Consider the following 22,972-nt stretch of genomic DNA (forward strand, 5'->3'; position numbering starts at 1 on the left):
CTTCACAGTCCAACTCTCACATCCATACATGACCACTGGAAAAACCATAGCCTTGACTAGACAGACCTTTGTTGGCAAAGGTCAATGTTTCTGCTTTTGAATATGCTATCTAGGTTAGTCATAACTTTCCTTCCAAGGAGTAAGGGTCTTTAATTTCATGGCTGCAGTCACCATCTGCAACGACTTTGGAGCCCCAAAAAATAAAGTCTGACACTGTTTTCACTGTTTCCTCATCTATACCCAATGAAATGATGAGACCAGATGTCATGATCTTTGTTTGAACCTTAAATGTTGAACCATAAGCCAACTTTTTCACTCTCCTCTTTCACTTTCATCAAGAGGCCTTTTAGTTCTTCAAAGATAATTGAATTTAATTATTAATATTAAGTATTAGAAATTAAAAGAGAATATCTTAACAGATTTAGAGGTGATTAAACATAAGTAGAAGGAAATGGAGAAGAAAATGGCAACCCACTCCAGGGTTCTTGCCTGGAGAATCCCAGAGATGGGGGAGCCAGGTGAGCTGCTATATATGGGGTCGCATAGAGTAGGACACAACTGAAGCGACTTAGCAGCAAACATAAGTATATTTTATACATCACATTAACACTTGTTAGTAAATTTGAAAAAAAAATTGAAGCATGTAAATTTCAAAGAAAAAGTTCTTATGTTAAGTTACAGGATTTAACTCAAATAAACTTTAAATGAAAATAAACTTACATTAGAAAAGAAGAAAAAATTTCTAGTTTCAAGTGTTCCAAACAGAAAAATGGAAAATGCTGTATAATAACTTCTTTAAATACAGCTTGAAGTTTATATATATCAAGCACTATTGTTCTCACAAGAAAAACAGCAGATTCATTTCATTTATGCAAATATAGTTTGCAAATCCTTAATGGGGTATTAAGTGTGCCAAATACAATGGTAGATTAAAAATTAGTATAATAAAAATTGTTTCTTTAAAGCAACACAAAAGTGTTTCAGTTTAAGTAAATCAATACCATTCAATAACAACTAAAAGAAAGAACATTTGAATATTTCAATAGATATTAAATGTATTTGATCAGCTTTAATAAGTGATTGTGATTCAATTATTGATAAGGAAAAAGTAGCATGTTTTATTGATAAAGTTCATCTCTCAATATCAATTCCTAACATTATTATGAAGTGATAAAATTACTATTATTGTCAGGAAAAATATAGTAAAGTCTCTCATCATTGCTAATTTTTTGTATTTTTCTGCAGTTATTAAGCAACATATAAGACATTGAAAATCAGTATAGATGTTGAAAAGGCATAATCAATATTCACAGGTGAAGATTCAAGAGAATCTCTTTGATAAACAATTACTGAAATGAATACAAAAAGCCAGTACCTCTTCTGTGTTTTTTTTTTTTACTTATTAACCACTAGGTAAAGTGATTATGTATTTTCAGTATTCTACTGCTATATAACCAATTGCTATAAATGTAGTGTATGAAACACCATCCATTTATGCTTTTAAAATTCTGTGGGTTAGAAGTCTGGGATGCATGGTGGGTTTCTCTGTTCAGCATATCATAAGATTGAAATTGAGGTTTAAGCTGAAGCTATAGTGCCCATCTGAAGCTTGTGGTTCTTTTAACTTTACTGGTTATTGGCCAAACTCAGTATTTTGCAACTACACATAGAATGTCCCCTTTTCCTTGTTAACTATCAGTCAGGCCACTCTCTGCCCCTAAAGTATGTCCACATTCCTTCTCACTTGGCCTCTCCCATCATCCAACCTATATCAGTATGTGAGCCCTTCTCAACCTCCAAATCTATTTGATGTTTTCTCCTACTGCTAGTAAGAACTGTTAAAAAGATTTCTGCCATTAGATTTGGTCCACCAGGATAATATCTCTATTTTAAGATCAGCTGTGTCTGCCTACAATGTGGGAAACCCGGGTTTGATCCCTGGGTTGGGAAGATCCCCTGGAGAAGGAAATGGCAACCCACTCCAGTATTCTTGCCTGGAGAATCCCATGGACAGAGGAGCCTGGTAGTCTACAGTCCATGGGGTTGGACACAACTGAGTAACTAAACTATGCACTATGTATGTGATACAAAAAAGGCCTTTCCCATACATATATGTGTGTGTGTTATATGTGTGTGTGTGCATGTGTATGTGTGTAACTTTATAGAGACATATAGTCTTGTGTGGGGAAAGAAGATATAACTGTTAGGAAAACAAGCTCTGAAAAGAAACTGCATGGCTCAGTCTCAGTCTCCCCTGAGATAAATTATTTGTTTCATGTGCCTTTATTTTCTCACCTGAGTATGAGTGTGTGTGCATGCTCAATAATGTCCTTCTCTATAGTACCTTCAGTTCATTTTTAAGATGTGCAATTGTATTTTAAATCACAATGTAATCTTTGCTTGATTGGCAAATGTTTATTTTTTTAATTAAATATTAGAGAAAAATCAACTTTTTGAAAAGAAAAAAATCTGTACATCTCTTAGCAAAATACATTTTAAGCACCAAATGACATAATTCTAACACAGAAAAAGACAAAATCATTCATTTACTCACTCTATAACAGGAACTTCTGTAGGCTCTACAGGCAGATAAAATAGAAACACAATAGACAAAAATCTCTGAATGGAACCTAGTCATAGAATAAATGAAAGGATATGATTTACACTGTTCTGAGAGGACTCTGAGCCTGGCAATAATAATCACTGCTCTATGTATAAAGTGGCCTGCTAGTCATGATTTATTTTAATCGGAGAGCCTGATTTGGTGATTTAATTCCTAGGTATGTCAACTGCTGATCAAAATAGAGCATAAACTCTTCAAGAATAGCTGATTTACTTCGTATCTCCTATAGCATTTAACAAAGTAGCAGACAGTGGAGACTTACTCATATTATCTGAGTGCCTGAACAAAAGAATATGTGAGATAATTACTTTCAATAAATCATTCAAAAGCTATGAAGAAAGGGATACGCTTTTAAATTTATTTGCCCTTTTCTTTTTAATCAATACTCACTGAACAAAGAAAATATAGAGAAGCACTTTTCTTTAAACTGTAACTGTAATATGCAAAACAAATCTCTCTGACTGCAAGCATGTCAGAAAAATAATAAGGTGAAATAAAGTTTACATTCAGAAGAAAACTGAATTAGAAACAATTATATATCCAAGCTCTTAAAATGAGCAGCTGTTTTAAAGCAGGCAAATTCCTATTGCCAATTTTAAATTAATGTATTTAAATTAAATATTTATATATACATTTTCGGGGGTTTGCACGATTATGTTTTTATATAATAACACCAATGTCGCTTTTATGGAATAAAGATAGTGTTATCTGAAAAGGAAGTGTTGGCTCTTAGGTTGACGCTATATTAGCAGCTCCATGTTCATTTTCTCCTTTTAACTTTAAAATACATATGAAGAAACAGATGAAGTAGTTCTAGTAGAGCAAGGTCAAGCAGTTAGCCCCCAAATACCCACTTCAGAAGTTTCTGAGTTGGCACTGAATGCAAATTTGTATTGCTATAAATCCTATGCTCCTTAACATATATTTTTCATAACTGGAAAAAGAAGAGAGGAGAGAGAAGGAGGGAGGAAAAGAAAGTACAATTATTAAAATATTTTAATTTCATTGAAATTAAATTTTATGATTAATGATATAAATGTATATTTTATTTTTATATCATAAACACTTTAAAAAATTTGATTGGAGTATAATCGGTTTACAATGTGTTAGTTTCTGTTATATAATGAAGTGACTCAGCTACATGTATACATGTATCTCTTCCCTCTTGGACCTCGCGCCTTCCTCCCCATCCTGCTTCTCTAGGTCATCACAGAGCATTGAGCTGAACTTACTGTATCACAGCTATCATAGCTATCTATTTTACATGTGATAGTGTATTTATATCAATGCTACCCTCTCCATTTGTCCCACCCTCCCCTTAACTCCCTGATGTCCCTAGGCACTTTTTTAAAAATATGGCAATATATTAGGGCTTCTCTGGTGGCTCAGATGGTAAAGAATCTGCCTACCAACGTGGGAGACCTGGGTTCGACCCCTGGGTTGGGAACAATGTATTACACATTTTAAAATGCTGTTTGAATAATTTTATAAGGTCTGTATTTGTAATCTGTTGAATTCTTAGGGCTATGTTTGGGAGATTCATCTTTGCTGATGTGTCTAGTTGTATTTTTTTAATTCCTCTGGAGATGAGGCTGTTTCAAATTTTGATGTTAGAAAATACAACTGCACTAAATATTGATGTCATGTGCCATCTTGGACATAGCATGAGAGAGTCTCTCCAGGGTAAATAACTAAGGTAGACTTGCTGGGGAATAGGCTCTCAGGCTTCCCTGGTAGTTCAGCTGGTAAAGAATCTGCCTGTAATGCAGGAGAGTGAGTGAAGTCACTCAGTTGTGTCTGACTCTTTGTGACCCCATGGACTGTAGCCTACAAGGCTCCTCTGTCCATGAGATTTTCCAGGCAAGGGTACTGGAGTGGGCTGCCATTTCCTTCTCCAGGTGATCTTCCCAACTCAGGGATCAAACCCAGGCCTCCCGCATTATAGGCAGACACTTTACTGTCTGAACCACCAGGGAAGTAATGTAATGCAGGAGACCCTGGTTCAATTCCTAGGTTGGGAAGATCCCCTGGGGGAGGGCATGGCAACCCACACCAGTATTCTTGCCTGGAGAATCCCCATAGACTGAGGAGTCTGGCAAGCTACAGTCCATGGGGTCACAATGAGTTGGACCTGATTGACCAACTAAGCATAGCACAGCACAGGCTGTCTTTAATTTTGTGAGTCTGTTAAAATTATTTTGGCAGATTTGCACTCCCACTAGCATGCAGACTATTTCTTTATCCCACATTCTCAGCATAAGTTCGTATTATGTAACTCATTTTTTCCAATATGAGGTCACATAGACTTTTTGACATGTATTGATTTCTGCCATTTTCCATTTCTATAGGACTTTTCACACACACCCAAAAGAGAGCATTCTATGTGGAGCTCTCCTTTCGCTGAGAAACAAAAATGAACCTTTTTGATGGCAGGAAAGGTTAAAGTGAACCTTTCATTAAAATGAAAGGTTAAAAAAGGTCAACATATGAACCTATAACTTTACTGGAGGCAATCCTCTAAAGGAAGCCTATTATATAAACTTACAAAGGAACTAAAGAAGACATTCAGCTGTCTTGGCATTATTGGCTGGTGTCTGGGGAAAAGCACCATCTTGCTATCCGTTAACTTATGACACAAATTCTCATTGATTGTAATCTAATCTGCTAGCATATAATTAAGAATAAACTGAGGATTTTGTTTTTATATAACTGGAAATCTGTCTTCTTAAAATTATTCTTTATATCCTCAGAGGTTTATTCACATCCCAAGGAAAAAAAATGCATTGAATCTGAGCCATCCAATACACAGAACAATGACATTTTATATAATTTTATGATGATTTTTATGCTTATCTCCTATAGTCCTAGGCTCTTCTCAGCTGTATGTGTGTGTGTGTGTGTGTGTGTGTGTGTGTGTGTGTTTGGCAGTTTAGATTAGCCAAAAGTTACTTCTGCCTGGAAAAAACAATTTTTCTCAAATTACCTCTTTTCATCCCTCCTTAATTGGACACCTCCTACTCATTCTTTAGTCTCAGATTAAATAGAATTTCATTAGGAAACTCACTCTGATTGTATCAGTTCAGTGAAGTTCCAGCCACAGTCCACTGTATCTCGCAGTGTGGTTAACTTTGGCTAACTATAAGCAGTTATTAAAAAGAAAAAAAAGATAAATAAAACATAGTACCTACATAGGTATGTGGCTTAAAAGGGAGCTGTATAGTGTTTCTGGAGAGCTGGCAATTTTGTCTTTTAATTTGGTGATGTTAAATGGATTTTAACTTAGCAATAATTTATTAAACTCTACAATTGTTTTATACATCCTGAAGATTGTTGATGTTATATTTCACAATAAATAGTTTTTGAAACTTAAAAAAAAGTTAATATAAATGAGTGACAATGACGAGTGAACTACTCATGATGTCAGTAGGTTATATCATTTTATTTATGATATGCTTGTCTAAGAGATCAGTAAACCATCAAAAATACCCATCATCCAGCCACACATTTCCTAGAAATGAATATTTAATATAAACTTGATTTCCCTTTGTATATTATGAGCAATTATGGATTCAATTTTTTATGAAAATGCCAAAATATCTTATTTTAAATATATTTTCTTAATAAAAATAAAAATATCTTTCCTTTATGGAATAATGAAATGCATGCCTTATGTTTATCAAACAGGTAAAAACAAGGAAGTAACATGTAACCAACACTTAAGCCCATCTGTTTTATAAAAAATTCACCTGCATTCTAAAAAAAATGCCCATTTTAATTCATGTAATTTTAAAAATTTAATGATAATGAGCACATATGTGAACAACTTCCCCATGAGAAAGAAGTTCTTGAAAAACTGTTTCTGTAATGCTAGCATTTTTTCTATTTTGTTTTCTACCAACAGTTTTATTGACCCTTAGCTGCTGCTGCTGCTGCTGCTGCTGCTAAGCCACTTTAGTCCAGTCCTACTCTGTGTGACCCCATAGACCAGCCCACCAGGCTCCCCCATCCCTGGGATTCTCCAGGCAAGAACACTGGAGGGGTTGCCATTTCCTTCTCCAAGGCATGAACATGAAAAGTGAAAGTGACCCTGTAAGGTGATAAAATAATACCAGTGTCTCTACAACATAAAGCAGGTCAATCACTGGCTTGGATTTTTTTAGACTACATTATTAGATATTTCTGAGTAACTGTGATATGACCTACCACTGTAAATTAAGATATCTCAAATTTAAAATACTGAGCTTCCTTAAAATGCAATATTAGAATACAAGTTAAGATTAGGTTAATTCAAGGTGATTTGCAATGGTAAAGAAAAGTATATTAGGAATTTAGGAATTTCCACATAGCATTATCTATATTGCATCACGAAAGAAGCCATTTAAGAGTGAATAGTCTCTTTTATATTTCATCATACTCAAGTAAGCCCAGATAACTGACAAACAACACAACAAAAACAGCCTTCTCAATATAAATGGTCTATTGACAGTCTTAGAGCAACTAAATATGGTGCTTGAAAACTATCAATGCTTGCCAAAATCTTTACTTTTACCATAAAGGCAATCATTGTATCACTGATGTTAGAATTATTCTGAGGGGATTGTATATGCCCCTTTCACACATGAAATGCCTCAGTGACTGAATATTACTGATATTTACTTGTCAGTGGCTGGTATTTCATATGTGACTCTGAGAAATAAAATAAGAAATGGGACCACTTTTTATCTGGAGAGCAAAATGCTATAATGCATTGTCAGTAACAAACAATCACTTGACTCAGCTTAGTAGGATATTTGATTAAGGTAGCCATGATTCCCAGTATTTGGTGTGTACATGAACTATGTTTTAATTTTAATAAAATTAAAGTAGGAGAACTTGACAATTACTATTTTTCATTCATAATATTGCTCTAGAAATGTGTAGACAAAAACCTTGCCTGCTGTTCCATTTCTACAAGGATCAAGCCATTAGCCACTGTAGTTACCCATGGACAGTGCACCCTGGGAGAAGGCAATGGCAACCCACTCCAGTACTCTTGCCTGGAGAATTCCATGGACGGAGGAGTCTGGTAGGCTGTGGTCCATGGGGTCGCTAAGAGTCTCACACGACTGAGTGACTTCACTTTCACTTTTCATATTCATGCATTGGAGAAGGAAATGGCAGCCCACTCCACTGTTCTTTTTTTTTTTTTTTTCACTCCACTGTTCTTGCCTGGAGAATCCCAGGGACAGGGGAGCCTGGTGGGCTGCCATCTATGTGGTCACACAGAGTCGGACACGACTGAAGAGACTTACCAGCAGCAGTAGCAGTGCACCCTGAGGGAATACATGGAAAAAACAGGAAGCATTCTGGGCTTTGGATAAACTGACCCCTGGAGAATTGAGATGCATATCTAGTGAAAATTTTCAAATGAACCAGACTGTTTCATCTGCCCATACATAGAAAAACTATGGAATTATTAACCTGAGATGTCTGCACATTGTTATCAACAGCGAACTTCTGATTTTTGACTACTTGGTTTTCCAGCAAAAAAATAAATAAATAAGCTCATACATATCCTCGCATCACCTTTATCTCTTCAGAGCAGATTCTCAGAACTACCTGAGAGTCTGTCTCCTAGATTATAGTGTCTAGTAAGATCTCCAAATAAAACTTAACTTGCAGCTTTTTCTTTTTGTATTTTTAAGTTGACAAATGCATTTCCCATATTTTTGTTGAGATTTGTGTAGGACTCTCAATTTACTAACAAAAACTTTTTGTTTTAAAATGTAAATGTGAAATGTACATTTCTATTATTTACTTAGAAATGATTTTTTAAAGGCAAATTAAAGAGAAAATGAGAACTTGACTTTTAGTTTGTGAAAATTAAAATACCAGATTATACTTAAGTGAATGTAATTTAAACATAGACATCGTAATAGCACACACTCACACATGCCACTATAACAACACACAAGAAAGAAGCTTGATGTGGAATAAAATTATATATATTGAAAACATATATTGACACCTTAACAGAAGAAAAATATTTTTCCTCAGAAATAGTTTATCACTTCAAACATTGAATTAATTAGTTTATTATTTATTTTTTAAGTAGATGTCTTCCTTTCATATTAGTGAGAGCATTAGGACAGTTTAGGTCTCCCTCCTCAATTTTTAAAAAGAACTTTTATTTTCAAATAATTTTACATTAGCAAGAAGTTGCCAAATGTATTTTCCATGAGTCTTCCATCTAGCTTTCTCTGTTGATAAGTGCTGATATAAGGATTCAAATGAGAGATTTTGTTCTTTTCCTTTTACGAAATTATGCATGAAATACTGAGATGGTAACAAAATTTGTTTCCAAACGGTTCAGTTCAGTGCAGTCACTCAGTCGTGTCCAACTCTGCGACCCCATGAATCGCAGCACGCCAGGCCTCCCTGACCATCACCAGCTCCTGGAGTTCACTCAGACTCGCGTTCATCGAGTCCGTGTTGCCATCCAGCCATCTCATCCTCAGTCGTCCCCTTCTTCTCCTGCCCCCAATCCCTCCCAGCATCAAAGTCTTTTCCAGTGAGTCAAATCTTCGCATGAGGTGGCCAAAGTACTGGAGCTTCAGCTTTAGCATCATTCCTTCCAAAGAAATCCCAGGGCTGATCCCTTCAGAATGGACTGGTTGGATCTCCTTGCAGTCCAAGGGACTCTCAAGAGTCTTCTCCAACACCACAGTTCAAAAGCATCAATTCTTCGGTGCTCAGCCTTCTTCACAGTCCAACTCTCACATCCATACATGACTACTGGAAAAACCATAGCCTTGACTAGATGGACCCTAGTCAATTACAAGATAAATTTTCTTAATTTCTCCAAGAAGAATCATTTAGAAATTATAATTCCAGACCAAGGGCTTTTGTACAGTGTTTATCCAGTTACTTTGACTTGGTGTCATCTGAATAGTTTTGGTAGAGTTATATACTTATTGTCTCTTTTTTTATCTAAATTTTCCCCAAAGTATTTCTTTGGTGAGCTAGGTAGTAGTTTGCTACCTAAAATGACTGCCTTATATTCTGTTTCCATGAAGAAGTCTAGCTAAAGACACTCTGGAACAGATAAGAAAAATCCAATATAGAAGTGTGTCAATTAACTTATATTAAATATATATTTTTAAACCACAAGTCTTATACAACTAATTTACATTTAAAAAAAAACACTTAGTTTTCCTTTGTGGGACATAAGGAAACACTCTGAACACCTTAGTAAAGAATTAATTCCAAATAGCTATATGTATCACTCACTTCAATGGTACTTTTTTCTTATTTTAATTTCAATTAAAAAACATTTATGGACCATTATTTGTATTGTAGATACTATGCTACATTTGGCAGTGTAAAGCTAAATGACAATAACTTTACCAATTTGGAGCTTGTAATTATAAGGAGTGAGTTGGCCTCCAAGCATATATTTTGTCACAACAGTGAACTACGTTAAATGACCTATATAATTGGAAAATGGTAGAAATTATACTACTTTTCTACAGTTAAGATTATACAATCAACACATCAGTAGTAAGAAAAGGAATGTTACAAAGTCACCCTACATGACTGCATTGGAAATAATTGTTAACATATATAAAAATAAAATGCAAGAATCCAATCAAGAATTATCAAATCTGACAATATAGAAAAAAAAAAAGAGAGAGTTTTTCATTCTGCAAACCTTCTCAGTGCCCATCCTGGGGCTACTTAGAAGTCCATGTAACACAACTTAAGAATCATCTAACCCACACAGTCAGTATCTCTATTCTAATGAAAGTGAATGCATATAACATAACTAATACATTTTAATCATCCAGTATAATCAACACTCTGACTTTAATAATTTTAATATATGTTTTGAAATAACACCAGTTTCCAAACTAACAATATAAACTTTTAGGCTTCAATAGCTAAGCTACTTTTGGAAAATAACTTTTTTAAATTAACAGATATTATTTTTAGAGCAGTTTTATATTTCCAAGGAGTTGTCATACAAGCTTCTCTTGTCACAGTTTTCCCTTTTTGAAAACATTTTTCAGTAGTGTGATACATTTGTTAGATTTAATGAACCAATATTAATGCATTACTATTAACTGAAGTCCATAGTTTACATCATGGTTCACTCTTTGTGTTTTAAATTTCAGTGGATTTTGACAAATGCATTATGTCATGAATTCAAATTAAAGTATCAAGCAGAGTAGACTCACTGCTATAAAAAATGCCCTGTGCTTTACCCATTCCTCATTCCCTACCCTGATTTTACATTATCTTTATAGTTTTGCATTTCCAAAAATATCATATCATTGAAACCATATAAAATGTAGCATTTTGAGACTGTCTTCTTTTGCTTATCAATAATCACTCAATACTCCTCCTATTACTGAATTGAATTCAGGTCCAGTTACTTGGTCCACAGCAAAACCAATTTACAGGTATCAGGTTGCAGTGAAGGAGAGTGTGGCATTTATTCTAGGGCACAATGCAAGGAGAATGGACAGCCCAGAAGACCCAAACTCCCCAGTGGCTTTCAAGCAAGAAGATTTTACAGCATGTTAGGGAAAGGGTGGTTAAAATACTTTATCAGCCTGTGGACAATTTTATGATTGGTTGGTGTTGAGCTAACAGGTTGATATTGTGGGAATCTAGGTCATCAGTCTCTGGCAACAAGGAGCTTAGGCTCTGTGTGTCGTCAGCAGTTTCCAATTGGTGGGGCACTTGTTCCTGTAAAAACAACTCAAGAATCTGAGAGAAATTGTTACCTATATCCCTCAAGGAGGAACAAAGAGTTCTGTGAGTTGGTTTTATGGCTGATATTATTTAAGCTATTAATATCCCTTTTGCTTGCCTGTTTTTTCTTTGTTTCTAGTTTTCCTCTTCTCTAACCAAAATCTAAGTTTCTCTGATGACTCAGTGATAAAGAATCTGCCTACCAATACAGGAGACTTGGGTTTGATCCCTGGGTCCAGAAGATCCTCTAAAGAAGGAAATTCAACCCACTCCAGTATTCTTGCCTGGGAAATCCATAAAACAGAGGAGCCTGGTGGATTACAGTTCATGGGGTTGCAAAAGAGTTGGACACGACCTAGTGACTAAACAACTACAACAACAATCATTAACTACTTGAATTTGTACTTTAGAATACAGGACATGAAGACTTTGGAGATATATATATATAGCTTGGTTCTAACAGGACCAGAGGGTCCTGGTCAGTTTTATCCCATGTCTTTTTGTAGCTTGACAGCTTTTTTTTTTTTTTTTTTCTTATAGCTGACTAATATTTTATTGTATAGATTTACAAAGTTTTTCTCATCTTTCAGTTTTTAGCAATTATGAATCAAGAACTACTAACCTTTTAATGCAGGTTTCTGTGTGAATATATATTTCAACTCATTTGTATTTGCTGAGTTATATGATAAGATTACATTTAGCTTTGTTAGAAACTACTACAGTGTCTTTGAAAGTGGTCATACCATTTTGCATTCCTTCCAGGAATGAGTGATAGTACTGTGGCTTAATACTCATCAGAATCTGGTAATCTCAGTTTGAATTTTAGTCATTCTAATAGGCATAGAATGATGTCTCATTGTTTTGATTTTTAATTTCTTAATGATATATTATGGAGATCATTTTTTCAAAAGCTTCTTTGCTATTTTTACATCTTCTTGATGAGGCTCCTGGTCTATTTTTTAATTGGGTTGATTCTTATCATCAAATTTTTAAAGGTATTTTGTATATTGAGAATACAATGATAACAAATCAGAATTTTTTTTTAATTCTACTTTTTCGTAACTGTTTTGATTTTAATGTGTGTTTTCATGTTTCTACTTTCTCTTCTTAATATGTCAATTATACTTTCTTAAAATTAGCTATTTTGTCTGCAATATAGATTTACAACTAATTTAAATCCACTTTTAATTAACACTATACTGTTTCATGGGTAGTGCAGATACCATAAAACAGTGCTCCCACTTCCTTGCTCCCACCCCTTAAAAAATTTTTGTCGTTCATTTTACTTATCCATAAGCTATGAAAATGCAACATATTGTTATTATTAATTTGAATAAACTGTTCTCTGTTAGATCAAATAAGACTAGGAAAAGTAAATGTAATATTCATTCTCCAACAATATCATTTTGTTTGTGTAAATCCAAAACTCTAGAGTTTATTACTTTTTTCTCTCTGATAATTTATTTTTAACACTCATTGTAAGGCAAATCTATTGGTGACAAATTCATGCAGTATTTATTTGTCTGATGAAGTCTTTTTTATATTATTCATATATATTTTTAAATTTATTTTAATTGGAGGCTAATTACTCTACAATATTGTAGTGGGCTTTGCCATACATTGACTTGAATCAGCCATGGGTGTACACGTGTCCCCCATCCTGACCCCTCCCACATCCCTCCCCATCCCATCCCTCAGAGTTGTCCCAGTGCACCGGCTTTGAGTGCCCTGCTTCATGCATTGAACTTGGACTGGTGATCTATTTCATATATGGTAATATACATGTTTCAATGCTATTCTCTCAAGTCATCCCACTCTTCCCTTTTCCCACAGAGTCTAACAGTCTGTTCTTTATGTATGTGTCTCTTTTGCTATATCATGTCTTTATTTCTCCTTTATTTTGAAGGATAAGTTTGCCAGATATGCAATATGCTATTCCAGTTTATTATTTTTTTCTATCAGTGCTTTAAATAATCCATTCCATTGTTTTTGTTGCATGATTTTTGAAGAGAAGTCTGATATAGTTCTCATCCTTATTTCTCTTGGTGGAGTATCTTTGCCCATCTGCATTCTGTGTTTATTTCTTGTTCATGTTTGGTTTTCTGAAGTTTGAATCAGAAATTTCTAGGTAAAGTACTCCAAAGTCTGCTAGGGTTGCTGAATATTATTTCATATAATTTCTGTGATGGCATATGATATTCTAAAAGATGATGCTGTTAAAATGTGGCATTCAATATGCCAGCGAATATGGAAAACTCACTAGAAGCCACAGGACTGAAAAAGGTCAGTTTTCATTCCAATACCAAAGAAAGTCAATGCCAAGAAATGTTCAAACTACCACACAGTCACACTCATTTCACCTGCTATCGAAGTAATGCTCAAAACTCTCGAAACCAGGCCAGTTTCTGCCTTGTTCTCCAAGCCAGTTCTGGAACTGATAACTTCCAGAAGTTCCAGTTCAAGCTGGATTTAGAAAATGCAAAAATCAAATTTCCAACATCCTCTGGATCATAGAAAAAGCAAGAGAATTCCTGAAAAGCATCTACTTCTGCTTCACTGACTATGCTAAATCCTTTGACTATGTGCAGCACAACAAACTGTGGAAAATTCTTAAAGAGATGGGAATATCAGACCACCTTACCTGCCTCCTGGGAAATCTGTATGCAGGTCAAGAAGCAACAGTTAGAACCAGACATAGAACCCTGGACAGGTTCAAAATTGGGAAAGGGGTACGTCAAGGCTGTATATTGTCATCCTGCTTATTTAACTTATATGCAGAGTACATCATGTGAAATGCAAGGCTGGATGAAGCACAGCTGGAATCAAGATTTCCAGGAGGAATACCAATAACCTCACATATGCAGATGATACCACCCTTATGGCAGAAAGTGAAGAGGATCTAAAGAGCTTCTTGATGAAAGTGAAAGAGAAGAGTGAAAAAGCTGGCTTAAAACTCAACATTCAAAAAACAATGATCATGGCACCCAGCCCCATCACTTCATGTCAAATAGATGGAGAAAAAAATGGAAATAGTGACAGACTTTATTTTCTTGGGCTCGAAAATCACTCCAGATGGTGACTGCAGCCATGAAATTAAAAGACACTTGCTCCTTGGAAGAAAAACCTATGACAAACCTAGACAGCATATTAAAAAAAGCAGAAACATTACTAACAAAGGTCCACATAGTCAAAGCTATGGTTTGTCTATTAGTCATGTATGGATGTGTGGGTTGGACTGACTGCCAAAGAATTTTGCTTTTGAATTGTGGACTTGATTAGTCTCTTGAGAGACCTTTGGACTTCAAGAAGATCAACCCAGTCAATCTTAAAAGTCAACCCTGAATATTCATTGGAAGGACTGATGCTGAAGCTGAAGCTCTGATGCTTTGGCCACCTGGTGTGAAGAGCTGACTCATTAGAAAAGACCTGATGCTGGGAAAGAGTGAAGGCAGGAGGAGAAAGGGATGACAGAGAATGAAATTGTTGAATGGCATCACTGACTCAACGGACATGAGTTTAAGCAAGCTCCTGGAGATGGTAAAGAACAGGGAAGCCTAGTGTGCTGCTCTCCATGGGGTCGCAAATGAGTGACTGAACAACAAATACAATATGGCCCTTGACTTCAACATAATGTGATGTAAAAGAAATTTCATGGAATTACGAATCCATGCTCTATTTACTAGCCTCAGCTATGCCATTATTAATTCTACGAACTTAGATAAACTTTTTAACATACGCCTACTTTTTATATGCCTGTATAAAATCAATAGACTGATTTTGATATATCAGATTGTTCCCAAAGTTAAAATTATATAATTTTGCACATTTCCTTCAGCACTTATAATTAGAAAATCTTCAATTTACTTGTGCCGATATAACATTCTGTTCTACTGTTTTTAGCATCCGCAGACAAGTTTCAGTTATATTTTAACTACATATAGATATTTTTCAGCATATGGCTATCTGACAGCAAAATGTCATTATCAAGTAATGTTTAAATCAGAGATTAATTTAATACATGCTATGTACAAAATGTTAAAAAAATTTTTGAGTGTCTTACCTTTGGTGCCAGCCCAACAACAGAAAGTGTGAGGAGTCCCTCCTGGATGAAAGCCTTTGTGTGATTTTTCATGTTATATCATAGGCAATTGCAGAATCTTTACCTGCCAGATGCCTGGGGGAGATCTGCCCCCACCCTGGACTTGGTGTGCAGCCAATGTGGGAAGGCTCTGGGAGATGCTGTGGAGGACTCAGACTCCCCTAGGGTCAAAATGTTGGTATACTTGTGGTCTTAGGTTCCTCATCCGAAGCCTTTTCTGGCTCCTCCCCCAAGTCTGTTTGTAGGATGGGGATACAGTGGGAAGGGGAAGGCTTGAAAACATCTTTCCTTATTCTACCTCGGTACCCAGTACTTCTCCACTCCACTCCTAGCCTTCACTCTGCTTCCTCCCCTGACTTCAGTGCTGGAGGCTTTTTTGAGGCTTCCTCAATAGTGAGAGCCCTTCAGGTCTGCACTGATCCACTTGTCTCTGAACAGTATGCCTTCCACAGAAGAAGTGGAATGTGGGGAGCTGGCGCTTCTCCAGTTTAGAACTTGCTTTACCACCACCATAAGAGAATCCAAAGCTTATTAATTCTTTCATGTTTGACTCTTTTTTGGCTACTCTTACACCTGATAGCTTAGTACTCTCTGTCTCTGTCTCACTGCTGTCTCCCTGACTCTCAACAGCTTAGCTGAGCTTTGATAGCCTGGTGAGATGGGGTGAGTCTGTGGGGTATCCATCTTACATATCCTATTTAGGCAAGTGTGGATAGGAAGACGCCTATGATGCCTAGAAAAATCTCCCGTTATTTGTTTGTTTTCTATCAGATTAAATACATTATTTAGTCCTTACTCTCTAAGGCTCTAGGTTGGAACACCAATGAAATGGTAGAAAGGGACAGAAATAAAGTCAGGCTCATTTGTTCTAATAACATGAAATACATCTTTAAGAAGAAAGGTCTTGGGAACATAAAAAATAAATTTGTAATGATTAAAACTGAAAAAAAAAAAAAAAGAAAACCAATGGAGGAAACAAATATTTTGAGTAGTGGTGTGATTTCAAATATTTTCATAATATAATAATTAATTGAATTCATATAATATAACCACAAAATAAATTACACAAGACTTTCTCTTCCATTCTGAATAGATTTTCATTTTCTCTGCTGAAACATTTCTGATGACATTGTGTAAAATATAGATTTAGATATAGACCTATTTATTTTTTGTTATTGATGAGGCTTTATAAATGTTTTAATATACTATGTACATTATATTATATATAGTTTTAAATATATGTATATATATATATATATATATGTGTGTGTGCTACTTTCAAATATCAGCTTCCTGCCTCTTGAGCCAGATTACCAAAATCTTTTTTAAAAATTTATTTCTCTAAATCTCTTAAGAATTTATCACATATTTGTATAACCCAATCTGATAGATTACTCATTTTTGCAATACTATATAAATGTTGTAATAACACCTATAATTCTGAAATTTGCATTCTTCATTCAGTGTTGTACACAGAAGACAAATTCATGGTGACACATGAAGCTCAAGTTTATTTAGCTTCAGTTTTTTGTAATATTCCATTGGATGAACAACGTCTAAATTATTTTTTCTAGTATTCTGTATAGATTTGGGAATTAATGTCATTTAACTCCAGAAGATAAGGTCCTCGAGGTGTTTATGCATGTTTACTGGTTGGAATGGTCAAGACTTTCTCCAGGGTATAAACCTGCTTGTGTAAATCCTGGGTCATATACATAGAATGTATGCTTACTAATTTTTAAAGGTTGAGACCAATTATCTTCCAGCAACGTAAGTTTAATGTACTACAGATTTTCCAGCACTGTGAGATCCCAGTGAGCCAAATCTTTGTTAACACTTTTGAAAGACATGAAATTACTTTTTCTTTATTTTCTTTTGGCATGAAAGATTTTATGATTATGATTGTAATTTTTGGATTAGCAGTGTCACTTAGGAATCTTTTATGATTATTAATCATTCATAGTTCCTCTAATCTTTTATTTCTGTTTGCTTGAATTGTGTCTTTTTCATGGTTGTGATGTTTTACTATAATCTAAGCATTTCTTTGCCTGTTGTAGATGTAACAAGTGTATTCTTTAGCTTGAAGAACTTTTTGTGTCTTTTCTTGATGAAACATAGTTAATTTTAATATAAAACTTAATCAATGGTGGTTTTACTTCCTTTTGATATAAACATTACCTTTAATATGGTCAGAAAGATATACTCATCTGTTTCTTTTGAGTATTTTGAAGTTTTGTGGTTTAAAGTTCTTAATGCACTTGGAGTTAATTTTTCTTTGTGTGGTAGTCATGCTTTTAATTTGGTTATACAGTACCAGTTTATTACTAAGTGACCCATTCTCAGAAATGATTTCAATTCAAAACATTTGAGCATTGTTTTTGGCATACAGTCCTGCTTTATAACAAAATGGTTTTGAAATTGTCACTCAGATATGTGATAAACTTTACAATTGATTATAGTTTTTAGAGTAAATAGAGCATGTCAATAATTTAACTTTGCATATATTTAGAAATAATGTCTGTCATATGCATTATTAAATACTATGCAGAAAATTGAAACATGGTTAGTCAAATTTAGATTCAGCAATGAGAAAATAAGATTCACTGCTATGTGAATTTTGATGTAAATGATTTACACATTTTCCAATATGTATGTGTATATGTCAGTAACCTCTCTCTCTCTCTCTCTCACACACACACACATACACACACACACAGACTTATGAAAAAAATCCCTCTTTCAGTAATTCAAAATTCACATTTTATTATTAATGCATTCATCATTTTTTAGGAAAGAAATGTATAATATTGTTTGACTCAGTATTCCCTAAAATTATTATATCCTAGAGCATGGCTTATGATTGTTTCTTCTTTTCTTTTGTGCTATATCAATGTTAATATTCTGTGGAATAGCTCTTGTTTAAAGGAATATGAGTTTAGGGACTAGTTTTTTAAATGTACATTATTATTGCTTTTAAAAAGATAGGCAAACCCAACCAAAGCTACAACACTGAATAACTAAAAAATGTAAGCAAAAAGGAGAAGCTTATCAAATAATGTAAAGTTAGAATGATCATTAACATGAACAAACCCATTGTGGTGAAAAACAGCAGGAGGGAAATGGGCCAATAAAGTTTCACCATGAATTGAGTAGCTTCAGTTTTGGCAGATCTAGTGATATACAAGATCCAAAACTGTCCCTCTTTCAGAAACTGGTGGTGCAGAATGAAATGTCACACATTTCTGGTTTCCACACTATGCTATTTGAATCTGCACACTGCATATTATTTTATATAGCACACAGTAAAAACTCAGGATTATAGTAAAAAGTCAGGAATGCCTGGTAAAATGAATTTTAATGAATCAAAATTATTCCTTGAGAAAAATATTCTACTCCATGCTATATTGTAGAGTTTGAAGCTTTTCACTTAGGCAAACAATATTAGACACTACTAGGTACAAATACTATTTTTCAAAATGTATTTTAAATAAAATATTTGGTCCCAGAGACAAAACAAAACAGATTGTGAGGCTTGATTAAATGTCATACATATTAATGTATTACTTTGAACATCTCTAAAATAAAGCATCATGCCCTTGTTGACGGTAATATTCTAAGAAATCCTAATTCCCATCTTAATTGTTCACACATTATGTAATTCACAATTTGTTACTTTTATTTTATTAACTTATTGAGTGATTAAAATTTTTGTTTTTCCTTTGCATTATCTTAGGTTATTTTCAATAAGATGAACAAAGCTTTTGAAAAGTAAATTTCAACATTAAAAGAATTCTTTCAATATCAGCAGAGAAAGAACCCTCTCTTTTTTTAACTTTTTATTTTATATTGGAATACAGTTGATTAACAATGTGTTAGTTTCAGGTGTAGAGAAAAGTGATTCAATTATACATACACTTGTTTCTGTTCTTTTGAAAATTCTTTTCCCATTTAGGTTGTTACATAGTATTTTGTCTGAAGACTTTCTTATATTTTGAATTCCAATCCATCAAGATGTTGCTATTTTTTAGTTGTTCAGTCATGTGTGATTCTTTGTGACCTCATGAACCACAGCACATCAGGTTTCCCTGTCCTTCACTATCTCCTGGAGTTTGCTCAAACTCATGTCCATTGAGTCAATGATGCCATCCAATTATCTCATCCTTTGTTACCCCCTTTTCCTCCTTCCCTCAATCTTTCCCAGCATCAAGGGCTTTTCCAGTGAGCCAACTTTTCACATCAGGTGGCAAAAATATTGGAACTTCAGCTTCAGGCTTCAGATCCAGTCCTTCCAACATTCAGGGTTGATTTCCTTTAGGATTGACTGGTTGATTACCTTGCTGTCCAAGGGACTCTCAAGAGTCTCCTCTTGCACAAAGTTCGAAAGTATCAGTTCTTTAACACTCAGCCTTCTTTATGGTCCAGATCTCACATGCGTGCGTGACTACAGGAAAAACCTTAGTTTTGACTATACAGACCTTTGTCAGCAAAGTGATGTTTCTGCTTTTTAATACATTGCTAGGTTTGTCATAGTTCCCCACCACCCCCCCCCCCAAACAGTACGCATCTTTTAATTTCATGGGTGCAGTCACCATCTGCAGTGATTTGGGAGCCCAAGAAACTTAAGTTGGTCACCTTTCCCCATCTATTTGCCATGAAGTGATGGGATCAGATGCCATGATATTTAGTTTTTTGAATGTTGAGTTTTAAGCCAGCTTTTTCATTCTTCTCTTTCACCTTCATTAAGAGACTCTTTAGTTCCTCTTTGCTTTCTGCCATAATAGTGGTGTCATCTGTATATCTGAGGTTGTTGATATTTCTCACAGCAATCTTGATTCCAACTTGAGCTTCATCCAGTCCAGCATTTCACATGATGTACTCTACACAGAAGTTAAATAAGCAGGGTGACAATATACAGCCTTGAGGTACTCCTTTCCCAATTTGGAACCAGTCTATCGTTCCATGTCCGGTTCTAAGTGTTGCTTCTTGACCTTCATGCAGGCTTCTTAGGAGGCAGGTACCATGAAGATACCTGACTATATCAAGTGTTCCTGCTAATGTTTCTTAGCAACTATTACATAAAGTCGGTCTGTTAGCTCTAAGAATGATTTCTTTGTGTTATATAGCTCATCAAATACCATATCCAAATTCCAACACTGACCCTAGATTGCAGAGTTAAAGTATTTTTTATTGAGACCCCCTTTCCCCTAGTTTCTATATTATATCTACTCCAACTTATGTTATAAAAGCTCAATAAAGTGTATTGGAATATATTAAGCATTCATATGTTAATCCATTGCTTTTTATCTTTCTCTTTGTACAATATTTCTTCTACTTTGGGGACTTTATTTTTTTCCTCACTATTTGTAAATTTGGCTAACTGAGATGAAAAACTCAAAATAAATGACTTTTATAAGCATCTAATTCTTATTAGAAGCAGGCAGTATAAGTCTCTTATTTTAAACCAGTGTTTCAGAAATCATGGTGTAATGACCACCTGTGTCTGGATCATCAAGGCCATCTGTTATGCATGTGAACTCCTAGGCTTCACCCAGTCTGTTTCATTACAAGATAGATGATAAAAATAAAAAAAATTAACAAGCTCTCTGGATGGCTCTGGTGCACAGTTATGGAGCTATTACTTTAAATGTTCTACATGGAATTGAGCAGAGATTGGTTACGGTGTACAGCAGATTTATTTCTTAAAATTTGTTCACCCTCATCATAGAACATATAAGAAACAGATGTTTCTAGTTTTCTTTCATTTTTGTGTTAAAAATATTATCCAAGACCTAGAAATTTATTGGCTATATTCAGAATACAAGAGGAGTGATTTACACAGAAAAATTAAAACCTAAAACAAAAAGCAGGTTCATGTGAAATCTTGAAGAATTGTGGTATAATCACCCTTGTCAAACAATTAAAGGGAGATAGAAAAAAAGCAGGTTGGAAAGTTAGAAAAGAGATCTTTTAAAAAATATTAATGAGATGGTTTTCAAAAGGAAGTTTTAACTAATTTTTGAGATTAAGTTAATTAATCTCAAAGGTATTATTACCTTTTGAAGAAGAGCCAAACCTAAGAATCAGCATTTAAATCTCCATTTTGTAAGTGTAAAAGCATGATCATTAACCCCACATCTCCAACAAAGAAAACATTTCATCTTACTCCCTCAGGATTAATTAGAAAACATTTTCTAAATTAATTAACTCTTAGATCCTTCTTTTCTGAGCAATTCCTATCTGAAACTTAGCAATTTAAGTGTTTTTACATTTTGCCACCCCCTTGTGTGTGTGTGTGTGTGTGTGTGTGTGCGTGTGCGTCTGTGTCTGTGTGTGTGTATGTGAATTCAGTCATGTCTGACTTTTCTGACCCCATTGACTGTAGCCCACCAGGCTCCTCTGTCCATCGGATTTCCCAGGCAAGAATACTGGAATGGGTTGACATTTCTTTCTTCAGGGGATCTTTCTGACCCAAGGATCGGACCCATGTCTCCTGCATTGTCAGGTGGATTCTTTACCACTGAGCCCCCAGGGAATCCTACATATCATACCTTTTCCTGCACAAAGTAATTTTTCCAGTAGTCTTTTTCATACATGTTCATAAAAAGATGATTGTTTTCTATAATCAAAAATAGCCCATTAACTTTGCACTATTTTTTAGTCATTATGTCATTATTTTACATTCACTTGATACTTGATTTATAATCTTGTCATGGATGTGCACAATTATATATTTAACACACACACTTTTGTGTTTTTTTACTTTAAAAATGTTTTGGGGCATAATTGTGTTCAGTGGAAAAAGTTTTAAAAATTTGCTTTCAGTATATAGAAGCAGCACATCAGAATGTAAATGCAAATATTATTGCATTACTCAAGCTGTGTTTAGTGAAGCATTTTCAGAAAACATATGTTTGTAAAAATATAATAATTGAACATTATATACCTGGGTTATTAATGAAACACTAGATTTAGGATGGGGCTTATATTGTGGTTCAGCTGGTAAAGAATCCACCTGCAATATGGGAGACCTGGGTTCAATCCCTGGTTTGAGAAGATCCCTTGGAGAAGGGAAAGGCTACTTACTCCAGTATTCTGGCCTGGAGAATTTCATGGACTGTATAGTCCATGGGGCTGCAAATAGTCAGACACTACTGAGCAGCTTTCACTTTCACTTTCAGACTTAGGATAGTAGGATTATTTAATGGAGAGCTTTTCCATATCTTTTGTGTGTTTATAAGCATTATGAACTCTAGGAAGAGTACAGAGTATCCAGCATTCCTCACAATTATTGTGATAAAAGAGAACTCCTCTTGCCCCATAATCTTGACCTCCTCCTTTAGCACCTTTTAGTTTTCACATAAAACAAGTTTGGAGAACCCTTGTCTATTGCCACTATTCTATTCCATATTTTGCACATATTTTCTGATATCTGGAGTGTTTTTTAAAATTTCTATTTTATTGAAATATAGTTAGTTTACAATTTGGTGTTAGTTTCTGGTGTACAGCAAAGTGAT

This window comes from Capra hircus, chromosome 16, assembly GCF_001704415.2.
Source record: "Capra hircus breed San Clemente chromosome 16, ASM170441v1, whole genome shotgun sequence".
NCBI lineage: Eukaryota > Metazoa > Chordata > Mammalia > Artiodactyla > Bovidae > Capra > Capra hircus.